Raw genomic sequence first — 12,253 nt, 5'->3', positions numbered from 1 at the left:
GCCACTCCTGGCTGGCCGAAAGCCGGCTCTTCTCGATTACCGAGTGCCCCTCCTGAGACTAAGGCAGCATCGCCTAACCTCTTCTGCTCCGAAATGGCGGCCGCCAGATCGCGAGCCCACGCCCCGGGGGCGGGGCCTGTGTTCAGGCCAGAGCGATGGATGCCCGAGCCAAGTTAGAAGTCGACCGCCAGGAGGGCTAGCGCAGAAGCGGAGAGCCGGTGGCGTCGCAGGTCGGGAGGACGAGCACCGAGTCGAGGGCTCGCTTGCCGTGGCCGCCCGAGAGTCTTAATCGCGGGCGCTTGGGCCGCCATCTTAGATGGCGGGAGTAAGAGGAGAACGATTGTGAGGTGGGAAGGGTTTTCTGCTGCATTCCTTGGGCCCCGAAAAGGGTCAGCTGGCCGGGCTTTGGGGCGCGTGCCCTGAGGCGCGGAGCGCGTGTGCTACGATGCGGGGGCTACTCGGGGCTCCGTCCCCTGGGCTGGGGACGCGCCAAATGTGACCGCCTCCCGCTCCCTCACCCGCCGCGGGGAGGAGGAGCGGACGAGAAGCTGCCACCGGACGACAGGACGTTGGAGCGGCCTGGCTCCCTCAGGTAGGTGGCAGGGCCGGATCGTGGATGCCGGGGGAGCCGGGCGGCGGGACTGAGGGACCGGCTTCCAGGGCGAGCGGGCCTGGGTGGCGCTGATGGAGCGGCCCCGCGGCTGCCGGGCGGAGGGCTTGGGCCAGGCTGCTGTCACCCCGGGTAGCGTTGGGCGGGGGCCCCGGAGTCCGGTGTCATGGCCGGCGAGCCTAGTTCCCACATCCCACTCAAATTTCCTTGTGTTTTGCGGAAACGTGCCAACGCCACCCCTGTGCCAGTGCGCATTCCTCATTATTTGGCGGTGGGAAAATCCGCCCAGAGCTGCCCCATATCTGTTGTCACTTGGATGGGCCAATTCCTTTTCTCTTGGGCCGTCGATTGTGGGACCCGGGCTTGCACGCAACCTTTCTCAGGATACTTCAGTCAAGTGACACCCTTTTAGGGAGGACGTGAGGAATCGGGTAAGAGAGGAGGAAACTGGCCAGTGCCCTACCACAAAGTCACAGGGGTCTCTTCTTGGATATCAGGACTAGCCTTGGGTATCAGGACTCTGTGGGTTATTAATGAAAGTCTTGGGATGCTTATAGAGGATTGGCCTCAGGACGCTTTGGAATGAAGAGCTAGGGCTGCCTTTTGTGTGAAGCGAGAGCCGCCGGGACGCTTCAGCTCTGCAGCTGCTGAGGCTCTGCGAGCGAGTCGATACCCAAGAGAGAGGAGTTTGGACGTCGTGAGAGGCGAGGCGGCCGTGTTCATTCATTGTTCTCTTTCTAGGGCTCTGGGTGTGCCCCTGGTATTCATTCTGTGGTGGGAAGAAGGATAGGAACTTATGTGTCTCCTTGAGATGTGAACGGGTTCTAGGGGGTCACTTAAGCTAAGTAGGAAATGAATTCAAGGCACGTTCATTGAGCGTTTCTGCTTGCCTGGTCCTCTGTGGGCTGAGTGGAGAGATTCTGCCCTCCCCGCGCTCCTAAGGCGTGAAAACAATGCAGTGTGATAAGAATTGGCTTACCAAGTGTTGTGGGGATTTAGAACAGTTAGTTTTGCTTGGGGAGGAGTTGAGGAAGCTTCTACACTCGAGGAGACTTAAGCGTCGAGTTTTGAAAGACCAGTGAGTAAGTGCTCACCAGGTGAGGAGGAACTCAGGGAACAGCTGGTACAAAGGCTTAGAGACATGTGGGAGTTGGGATGAGTTTGGGGAGCAGCAAATTGCCTGGGGTGCAGGAAGGAAATGGTGAGAGATGAGAGAAAAGTAAAAGTTGCTAGAATTGTGAGGGGGTTTTGTTGTAGATGGTGAACTAATTGAATTTGGATTATTGTACATGATTTGCTGAATCTTTATTCTTGCTGATAGTTTTCTCCCTTTGTTGATGTTGAAGCTGATAGTGATTGAAAAGGTTTAGTTTGTTAAACTTAATGACTTTTTAGTTTTTTAAATTTTTTCAGAACAATTAAAACTTTTTTTTTTTTTTTAAAAAAAGGAACAGGATCTCACTCTGTCACCCAGGCTAGAGTGCAGTGGCATGATCATAGCTCAGGTGCAGCCTCTAATTGCTGGGCTTAAGCAGTTCTCCTGCCTTTGCCTCCTGAGTAGCTGGGACTACAGACAGGTGCTACCACACATGGCTAATTAAAAAAAAAAAAATTTAGTAGAGATGGAGTCTGGCCCTGTTGCCTAGGCTGGTCTCAAACTCCTGGGCTCAGGTGATGCTTCTGCCTCCACCTCTCCCTCCCAACGTGCTTGCTGGAATTACAGGGGTGAGCCACTGGCCAGGCAGAACTTTTTTTTTGTTTTTAATAATAGAGAGGGGGTCGCACTGTGTTGGCCAGACTGGTCTAAAAAGTATGCCTTCAGTAGAACTCTTGGGCTCAAGTGATCCTTCAGCTTCAGCCTCTCAAAGTGCTGAAATTACAGGTGTGATCCACTGTGCCTGGCCAGCAGAACATTTTTGATACGTGTTTTATATCAAATGTTTTGCACTTATACAGTGGTGAATGAATTGAACTCATATATTCCTGGGGATTCTTGCAAAAAATTCTCTTAAAGTTATACTTGCTCACAAAAATGTTTATAAATGTAAAACACTCTCCTAATATTTGTTTTATTATCCCATTATTTTTTATTTTTTTGAGACAGAGTCTCACTCTGTTGCCCAGGCTGGAGTGCAGTGGTGCAATCTCGGCTCACTGCAACCTCCGCCTCCTTGATTCAAGCAGTTATCCTGCCTCAACGTCCGGAGTAGCTGGGATTACAGGCATACATCACCACATCTGGCTGATTTTTGTATTTTTAGTAGAGATGGGGTTTCGCTGTGTTGGCCAGGCTGGTCTCGAACTTCTGACTTCAAATGATCTGCCCACCTCGGCCTCCCGTGGCCTCACTGGAATTACAGGCGTGAGCCACTGTGCCTGGCCTAAATTTTAAATGTAAATAGTGTACTCCCCAGTCTTACAGAAATTGGACGACTCTAGAAAACAAGCATCCAAAAAATGTGTAGAATGTATTTTTAGTTTAATAAGTGTATTTTTTAAACTATTTCTTGGTATTGACTTCTTGGATAACAACCTGTTATAAAATCTTTATCCCAATAAACATAATCCTCCTAAAATAGGTATAATACTGTGATTAATGTTTATGCTAAAGTGACTATTATGTAATTAACAGACTTCAGTTGCAGTTCCTAAACCTTGCTTTTGTTGTGATGATTATATACCACTGAAGAACATTCAGGATTATTTTGACTTGTTTTTACCCTTATCACTGAAGGGCTAAGCTGTTTAAAATGCAGCATAAACATTTGACCCAGTTGAATGCTGGGATACTTGGAAAAATAAACCTGTTACTGTTTCTGTACTAAAGGCTTGTCTTTTAAAGATATGTGGGTTTTTTTTTAGTGCAGTGGCACGATCTCGGCTTACTGTAACCTCTGTCTCCCAGGTTTAAGCATTCTCCTGCCTCAGCCTCCCAAGTAGCTGGGACTACAGGCACCTGCCACCACGCCTAGCCAATTTTTATATTTTTAGTAGAGATGGGGTTTCGCCATATTGGCCAGGCTGGTCTTGAACTCCTGATCCACCTGCCTTGGACTCACAAAGTGCTGGGATTACAGGCGTGAGCCATCTTGCCTGGCTGATATGTGGTGTTTTGTGGTTATAAATTATAGTGGAATTCCTTTGTTAAAGTCTTGTTGGTAGTTGTAAAAACATCAGCCGGTTGTGGTGGCTCATGCCTGTAAGCCCAGCACTTTGGGAGGCCGAGGCTGGTGAATTGCTAGAGCTCAGGAGTTTGAGACCAGCCTGGGCAACATGGTGAAAACCTGTCCCTACAAAAAATACATACACAAAAAAAGAAAAAATTAGCAGGGTGTGGTGTAGTATGCCTGTACTCCCAGCAACTTGGGAGGCTGAGGTGAAAGGATCACCTGAGCCCAGGGAGGTTGAGGTTGCAGTGAGCAATGTTCATGTCACTGTACTTCAGTGTTGGCGACAGAGACCCTGTCTCAAAAAAAAAAAAAAAAAAGTGTGCCTTCAATGGAAGGCTTGAGCATATTTTATGGGATTTGGTTTAGCTGAAAAAAACAGTGAGAAGCAAATTAAGCTGGTAATTTCTGATGAAAAGTATCTAAAAGATGAAGAACGTTAAGCATCAAGTATTATATAACAGTTGCTCTGAGACTAGTTGCTTTTAGTTTATTCCATTTGTTTACTCTGAAGATTAAACAACTTCTTGTAAGTTAAATTTGACTTTTCCAGGAGCACTGGAATATTTAGGAAATGAAAAATACAATTGATAACTTTAAACTACTATTTCAGGTAGTCTATTAGTAGTAAATGTATGATTCTACATTTAAATTTCAGGTAAATCTTTGTTAGTAACCTACTGCCTAAAAAAATGTTACATGAGGGAGTACTTTTGTTTGCATGTTAGGAACATAATAGGCCATACATAATAATCTTGATCTTGGGAGGAGCTTGTTAGCCAAACAGCATGCCTTAATGTTGACTTGCAGAAGAGAATTTTAAATACTGCCTTTGAAAGGCAATGTACTAATGTGACAGTGAGGAGGTTTATGAAACCATGAAATTGAGCTTTGACTTAGTTTTTTGTTTTTAAGTTGCGCAGATGGTGGGAGTCATTACTTCAAAACAAATGACCGTGAGGTGGAAAATTGCTTACCTTGAGTAAATTAATTGGAAAATCAGAGAACAGTGGGTTTATTTGCAATGAGGTTGTTTAGGTCTTTTATTGGTATGTGTATGGGAGGGTAGAATTCCTAATTGCTCATCTGACTGGGTTCAAAATGTAATACTAGATATTTGTGTTGCAGTTCAGTCGATACTTTTGGTATAGGGTTAACTTATCTTGCATGTAATTTTTTTTTTTTGAAACGAAATCTGGCGCTATCACCCAGGCTGGAGTGCTGTGGTGCAATCTTGGCTCACTGCAACCTCCGCCTCCCAGGTTCAAGGGATTCTTATGCCTCAGCCTCCTGAGTAGCTGAGATTACAGGCGCTGGCCACCACGCCTGGCTAATTTTTGTATTTTTAGTAGAGACGAGATTTCACCATGTTGGCCAGGCTGGTCTCAAACTCCTCACCTCAAGTGATCCACCCTCCTCGACTTCCCAAAGTGCTGGCATTACAGGCTCGCCCAGGCATCTTGCCTTGTAATTCTCATGATAGTAATGGCTGGGTATTTTTTTCTTGCCTTAGAGTTGTAAGTAAAAATTCCTTAATTACACATTAAGGTTTCATCTTTAATTTTACAATGTGTGAGTCATTTTGTAACTTCTTTTCTCCCAGAATGACTTGCGTAGCTCTCAATGATTTTAGTTAATTTCAGATGTTTGCCTTTCTTCTAAAATGACCCCTAGAATCTCAGCTTAACCAAGGAAAGTGTCAAGTGGGTGTTGTTTCTTTGTTACTGGTTTTGGCCTAGACTATCTAAAGTTTGGCAAATTACTTACAAAGTATGTTAACTGGCATCACATTCCAATCAGTGCACACAGTATTTTTTGAGGAACACTTGACACATGGTTTTATTTTTAGACCAGATTCTAAGGAATTTTACTGGGTGGGGATTAACAATCCTAAAGCTAGTTTACAGTTTTAAAATCTTTATGATTTAGAAGTTGTTTACTTTTTTTGTTAATAAACGGGAAGCAGCAGGCAGTGGCAGTCAATTTTTTGTTTGTTTGTTTTTGTTTTTGAGATGGAGTTTCATTCTCGTTGCCCAGGCTGGAGTGCAGTGGCGGGATCTTGGCTCACTGCAGGCTCGGCCTCCTGGGTTCAAGTGATTCTCCTGCCTCAGCCTCCTGAGTAGCTGAGATTACAGGCATGTGCCACCACGCCTGGCTAATTTTGGATTTTTAGTAGAGACAGGGTTTCACCATATTGGTCATGCTGGTCTCAAACTCCCTACCTCAGGTGATCCGCCTGCCTCAGCCTTCCAAAGTGCTGGGATTACAGGGGCGTGAGCCACCACACCCAGCCCTCACATAGCTTTTATGATAGTATGTTCTTATAATTGTTCCATTTTATTATTATAATTAATCTCTTACTGTGCCTAATTTATATGTTAAACTTGATCATGGGTATGTATGTATAGGAAAAAACATAGTATATACAGTATAGTATACTGTTTTTGTTTTCAGGCATTCATTGGTAGTCTTGGAACATATTCCCTGTGGATATGGGGGACGCTGCTATATGATGGAATGTTACTTAGTAATAAAACGAAAGGATATATTGATGTATACTATAACATGGAAGAACCTTGAAAACATACTAAGTAAAACCATGCAGGAAAGACCACATATTGAATTATGCCATTTATGTAAAATGTCCAGAATAGGAAAATCCTTGGTGACAGAAAGTAGATTAGGGGCTGAGGGATGTAGGGAATGGTCAGTGACTGTGATAGGGTTTTTTTTTTTTTTGGTGATAAAAGTGTTTTGCAGTTTATGGAGATGGATCCACAACTGTGAATGTAATAAAAGCCATTTAATTGTGCACATTTTTTTTTGAGATGGAGTTTCGCTCTTGTTGCTCAGTGGAGTACAATGGTGCACGATCTCAGCTCACCGCAACCTCTGCCTCTTGGGTTCAAGCGATTCTCCCGCCTCAGCCTCCTGAGTAGCTGAGATTACAGGCATGCCCCCCCATGCCCAGCTAATTTTGTATTTTTAGTGGAGACGGGGTTTCTCCATGATGGTACCATGGAGACTGGTCTTGAACTCCTGACCTTAGGTGATCCGCCTACCTTGGCTTCCCAGAGTGCTGGGATTACAGGTGTGAGCCACTGCGCCTGGCCCCTGCCTGGAAATTCTTAAGAATTAAATATTGTTGGCCGGGCGCCGTGGCTCAAGCCTGTAAACCCAGCACTTTGGGAGGCCGAGACGGGCGGATCACGAGATCGGGAGATCGAGACCATCCTGGCTAACACGGTGAAACCCCGTCTCTACTAAAAAATACAAAAAACTAGCCGGGCGAAGTGGCGGGCGCCTGTAGTCCCAGCTACCCGGGAGGCTGAGGCAGGAGAATGGCGTGAACCCGGGAGGCGGAGCTTGCAGTGAGCTGAGATGGCCCCACTGCACTCCAGCCTGGGTGACAGAGTAAGACTCCATCTCAAAAAAAAAAAGAAATATTGTTTTCTTTGAGTAAGTAATAAGGTCACATACCACAAAATTTAAAGGATATAGAAAGTTATGTTGTGTGTAGTAATTCTATGTTCCCCTTTGTTCTCTAGTTACCCAGCTTCCTTTCACGGAGGGAAATATGAATTCTTATGTATTGTATCCTATTTTGTGATGACACAAGAATATTTAAGGGTAGATGTGCTGGCCTTATTTTCTTGCTCAAATCTTCCAGGCTCTCCCTGGATACCAGACTAAGTATATACAATTCTTGCCTCCGTGTCTTACATTGCTTTCTCATAGTATAATATGTTTAGTGGAAATCAAAAGCCAGTATTTTAAGCCTCTGTTAGGTGCAGGCCAGTGCACTTGGTGCAGCATAAGGCAAGTTCCTACCTTCAAGGACCTTATCTAATTGAGAGAGGCTGACATTTCCTTACTTTTACCTATTCCTCTGCCCCCGCCCACCGCCCCGAGAGGACATTTCACTCTTGTCACAAAGGCTGGAGTACAGTGACGTGATCTTGACTCACTGCAACCTCTGTCTCCCGGGTTCAAGTGATTCTCCTGTCTCAGCCTCCCAAGTAGCAGGGATTACAGGCACCTGCCACCACGCCCGGCTAAACTTTGTATTTTTGGTAGAGATGGGGTTTCACCATGTTGGCCAGGCTGATCTCGACTCCTGACCTCAGGTGATCCACCTGTCTTGGCCTCCCAAAATGTTGGGAGTACAGGCGTGAGCCACCGCAGTGGCCAAGTTGAATTTTTTGTATAGATGTCTTATGTCTCTGTTTAAAAGTGGGTCATGTCCTATTATATATTTCCAGTGGGGCATGTCTTACTCTTGTTTATATATCTCCAGTTCTTAAAACCTTGTCTTACACAGCAAACATTAATCAGAGGTTAATCACTTACGGATTTAGTTTCATTACTGCCATCTCTACAAAATGCTTACAGTAAAGAGGCTATACTTACTAAATTCAAACTTAGAACTTTGTAACTTAGGACCTATCTGTTGCAGGAGCTACCTTACTTAAGCTTCTCCCTCTATTGGGCATTATATGTAGAGTGCTCTAGGTTTGCCTGCTAGCGCCTTGATGATATTTGCCTGCTTTATCTGCTCACTGACTCTTTAGCACAAGCAGCTGTTACCATGCTGGCTGTTTCCTTTTGTATTCATAGGTTTTAGATATGGAAGAAAGTTATACCCAGAGAGAATGGGGGGATAAATAATACTCTACCGTTTTTGACCTTAGTATGGTGTAGAATTGTAGTGTGATTTTGAGAGGAGAGGTTGTGATTTCCCTGGCTAGTATTACCTAGTATTGCCTGACAATGCAAAATGGACCCCTAGGCTGTCTTATGTAAGTTGGAAGAGTGGGGGTTTGGAGGTGGTATGTGTGTGTGTGTGTGTGTGTGTGTGTATCTACAATCCAGTGACATTTAACAACATTCACAATGTCTTAAAACCATCCCCACTACCTGTTTCCAGAACCTTTTCATTACTTCAAACAGAAACAGTACTCATTAAGTAAGAACCCCTCATTCCTCACTATGCCCAGTTCCTCATAACCCCTATTCTACTTTCTCTCTACGAATTTGCCTATTCCAGGTACCTCATATAAGGGGAGTCATACGCTGTCTGTCCTTTTTTGTCTGACTTATTTTACTTAGCACATTTTTGAGATTTATCCGTGTGGTGGTGGCTTATATTAGTATTTTATTCCTCTTTGTGGCTGAATAGTACTTCATTGTATGAGTATATCATTTTGTTTATCTCATCAGTGATGGACACTTGGATTATTTCCGCCTTTTGGTTGTTGTGAATAATGCTGTAGTGAACATTGGTGTACAAATATCAGTTGGAGCCCCAGCTTTCAGTGCCTTAGGGTATATGCATAAGAGTAGAATTACTGGATCATATGGTAATTCTGTGTTTACTTTTTGAGGAACTGCAAACTGTTTTATGCAGTGACTGCACCATTTTACATTTCCCACCAGCAAAGCACAAGGGTTCCAGTTTTGCCGCATCTTTTCCAACACTTGTTATTTTTTCTTTTTTAATTTTTTTTGTTTTTCTTTTTTAATTTTTAAAATAACAATCCCGGGCCAGGCACGGTGGCCCATGCGTGTAATCCCCGCACTTTTGGAGGCCGAGGCAGGCGGATTACCTGAGGTCAGGAGTTCGAGACCAGCCTGGCCAACATAGTAAAACCCCGTCTCTACTAAAAATACAAAAAAAATTCGCCGGGCGTGGTGGCACATGCCTGTAATCCCAGCTACTTGAGAGACTCAGGCAGGAGAATCGCTTGAACCTGGGAGGCAGAGGTTGCAGTGAGCTGAGATCGCACCATTGCACTCCACGAGAGTGAGACTTCGTCTCAAAAATAAATAAATAAAATAACAATCCTAATGACTGTAAAGTGGTTGTAGGCTTTTCTTTTTGCATTTTAAAAAATTATTATTTTTACTATTTTAGAGATGGGGGGAGTCTCACTATGTTTACCAGGTTAGTCTTGAACTCCTGGCGTCAATTGATCCTCCCATTTTATCCTTCCAAAGTACTGGGATTACAGGCATGAGCTACTGTGCCTGGCCCTCCTTTTCTTCTTATTGCTATTTAGATCTAGTGGGCCAAACAGAACCTTTGGATTTGACTATATTTGGATCTCATGAGGTTTTTCCTCCCTCTTAAACCTGTGTATAATGTTCTTCAAAGAGATAAATTAATTACACAATTAATGACATCTTTTTAAAAAGAACACTGTTTTCTTTCATCCTTGTGAGGTGTAAGAAGAAAAATAAGCAGAAAAAAAAAAAAATAAAGTTTTTCTGTAAATTGATACACATAGTTGTAGTTACTTTATACTCATACCCTTTCTTTGTGTTGTGAGTGACAGAGTCTCTGTCGCCCAGGTTGGAGTGCAGTAGTGTGATCTCCGCTCACCGTAGCCTTGACCTCCCAGGCACAAGCCATCTTCCCTCCTGAACCTCTTGAGTAGCTGGGACTACAGGTGTGTGCTACCACACTCAGCTAATTTTTGTAATTTTGTAGAGATGGGGTTTTGCCATGTTGCCCAGGCTGATGTCGAACTGCTGAGCTCAAGCAATCCTCCCGTCTTGGCCTCCCAAAATGCTGGGATTATAAGCATGAGCCACTGTGCCCAGCCTCTCGTACTCTTTTATTCTAAAATGTATTTAGGGCCAGCCTCTGTGGCTCATGCCTGTAATCCCAACACTTTGGGAGGCGAAAGAGGGAGGATTGCTTGAGCCCAGGAGTTCGAAACCAGCCTGGGCAACATAGTGAGACCCCCCCATCTCTAAGATAGTAAAAATAATAATACCGAAAATACTAGTCAGACATGTGGTATGCATCTGTAGTTCTAGCTACTTGGTAGGCTGAGGAGAGAGGCTTGCTTGAGTCCAGGAGTTGGAGGCTGCAATAAGCTATGATTGTGCCATGGTGCTCTAGCCTTGGCAACAGAGCAAGATGCTATCTCTCGGAAAAAAAAATAAAAATAAAAGATGAATAGTCTGTCTGAAATGGCCGGCAATCGCAGCTGCTGACGTGTATCTACTGTATAAGTCAAGCAGTTCAACTTTTTATTATAATGTCATGATTTTTCTTTGCTTCTTGGGAGTGCTTCCAGCATCACTAGTGACATTTCATATGGGACCCATGGTGTTATTCAGAGTTTATGGTATTGTACTGTACGTGATGACAAATACAGAAGACCTATGAGAGACCACTTTTTTTTTTTTTTTTTTGAGACATAGTCTGGGTCTGTCGCCCAGGCTGGAGTGCAGTGGCGTGATCTCAGCTCTCCTCTGTCTCCTGGGTTCAAGCGATTCTCCTGCCTCAGCCTCTCTAGTAGTTGGGATTGCAGGTGCTCACTACCACGACTGGCTAATGTTTATATTTTTAGTAGAGACAGGGTTTCATCATGTTGGCCACGCTGGTCTCGAACTCCTGACCTCAAGTGATCCACCAACTCGGCCTCCCAAAGTGCTGGGATTACAGGAATGAGCCAATGTGCCTAGCCAAGAAATACCACTTTTTACTGCAATAGGAAATTTACTGGAGAGACCAACTGCTCACAGGGACACAAGGCCTTTTAAGTGGATACTTGCAACTTGGTAACACTTGAGTTCACTGCAATAGTAAGAAGAGGTGGCTATGAAATTACTGTAGTAATATAGTGTGTACAACAGGTTTGTTTTGTTTTGAGGCAAGGTCTCACTCTGTCACCCAGGCTGGAGTGCAGTGACAAGATCTCAGCTCACTGCAACCTCCGCCTCCCAGGTTCAAGCGATTCTCCTGCCTCAGCCTCCCAAGTAACTAGGATTACAGGCTTGTGCCACTAAACCCAGCTAATTTTTGTATTTTTAGTAGAGATGGGGTTTTACCCTGTTGCCCAGGGTGGTCTCAAACTCCTGGCCTCGAGCAGTCGACCTCCGTCAGCTTCCCAAAATGCTAGGATTATAGGCATGAGCTATCTCACCCAGCCAACATCAGTTAGTTTTATGCAGTTATTTATTTATTTAATTATTTATTTTTGAGATGGAGTCTCACTCTGTTGCCCAGGCTGGAATGCAGTGGCTTAATCTTGGCTCACTGTACTCGCTGCAACCTCTACCTCCTGGGTTTAAGTGATTCTCCTGCCTCAGTCTCCCGAGTAGCTGCACACACCTGGCTAATTTTTTGTATTTTTAGTAGAGACAGGGTTTCACCATGTTGGACAGGCTGATCTCGACCTCCTGACCTCCAGTGATCCACCCGCCTTTGCCTCCCCAAGTGCTGGGATTACAGATGTGAGCCACTGCACCTGGCTGCAGTTATTTAATATACTGCATCTTAACATTTGTTTACATTTCTCTCAACTGCGAATGTGTGTCTGTGCAAATGGTGTTGTATGGTCTGTAAGTGTATGCATAAGTTTTGATTTTTTTTTTTTTTTTTTTTTTTTGAGACCGAGTCTAGCTCTGTCGCCCAGGCTGGAGTGCAGTGACGTGATCTTGACTCACTGCAACCTCTGTCTCC

At 44.6% G+C, this 12,253-nt stretch overlaps 1 protein-coding gene across 2 annotated transcripts in view; it reads left to right on the top strand.

Annotated features, from left to right (window-relative positions):
* Window positions 1-203: 203 nt before the first annotated feature.
* The window catches only part of RAF1 (Raf-1 proto-oncogene, serine/threonine kinase), a 90,920-nt gene continuing 78,870 nt past the window's right edge, over window positions 204-12,253 (top strand). For both annotated transcript variants that reach the window (XM_011952333.1, XM_011952332.1), the window contains exon 1: window positions 204-592. The gene's annotated coding sequence lies outside the window, so the exon portion shown is untranslated. The remainder of the gene's footprint in view (window positions 593-12,253) is intronic.

This window comes from Colobus angolensis, unplaced genomic scaffold, assembly GCF_000951035.1.
Source record: "Colobus angolensis palliatus isolate OR3802 unplaced genomic scaffold, Cang.pa_1.0 Scaffold34, whole genome shotgun sequence".
Classification (NCBI taxonomy): domain Eukaryota; kingdom Metazoa; phylum Chordata; class Mammalia; order Primates; family Cercopithecidae; genus Colobus; species Colobus angolensis.
This window is presented reverse-complemented; position numbering and strand designations above follow the sequence as displayed.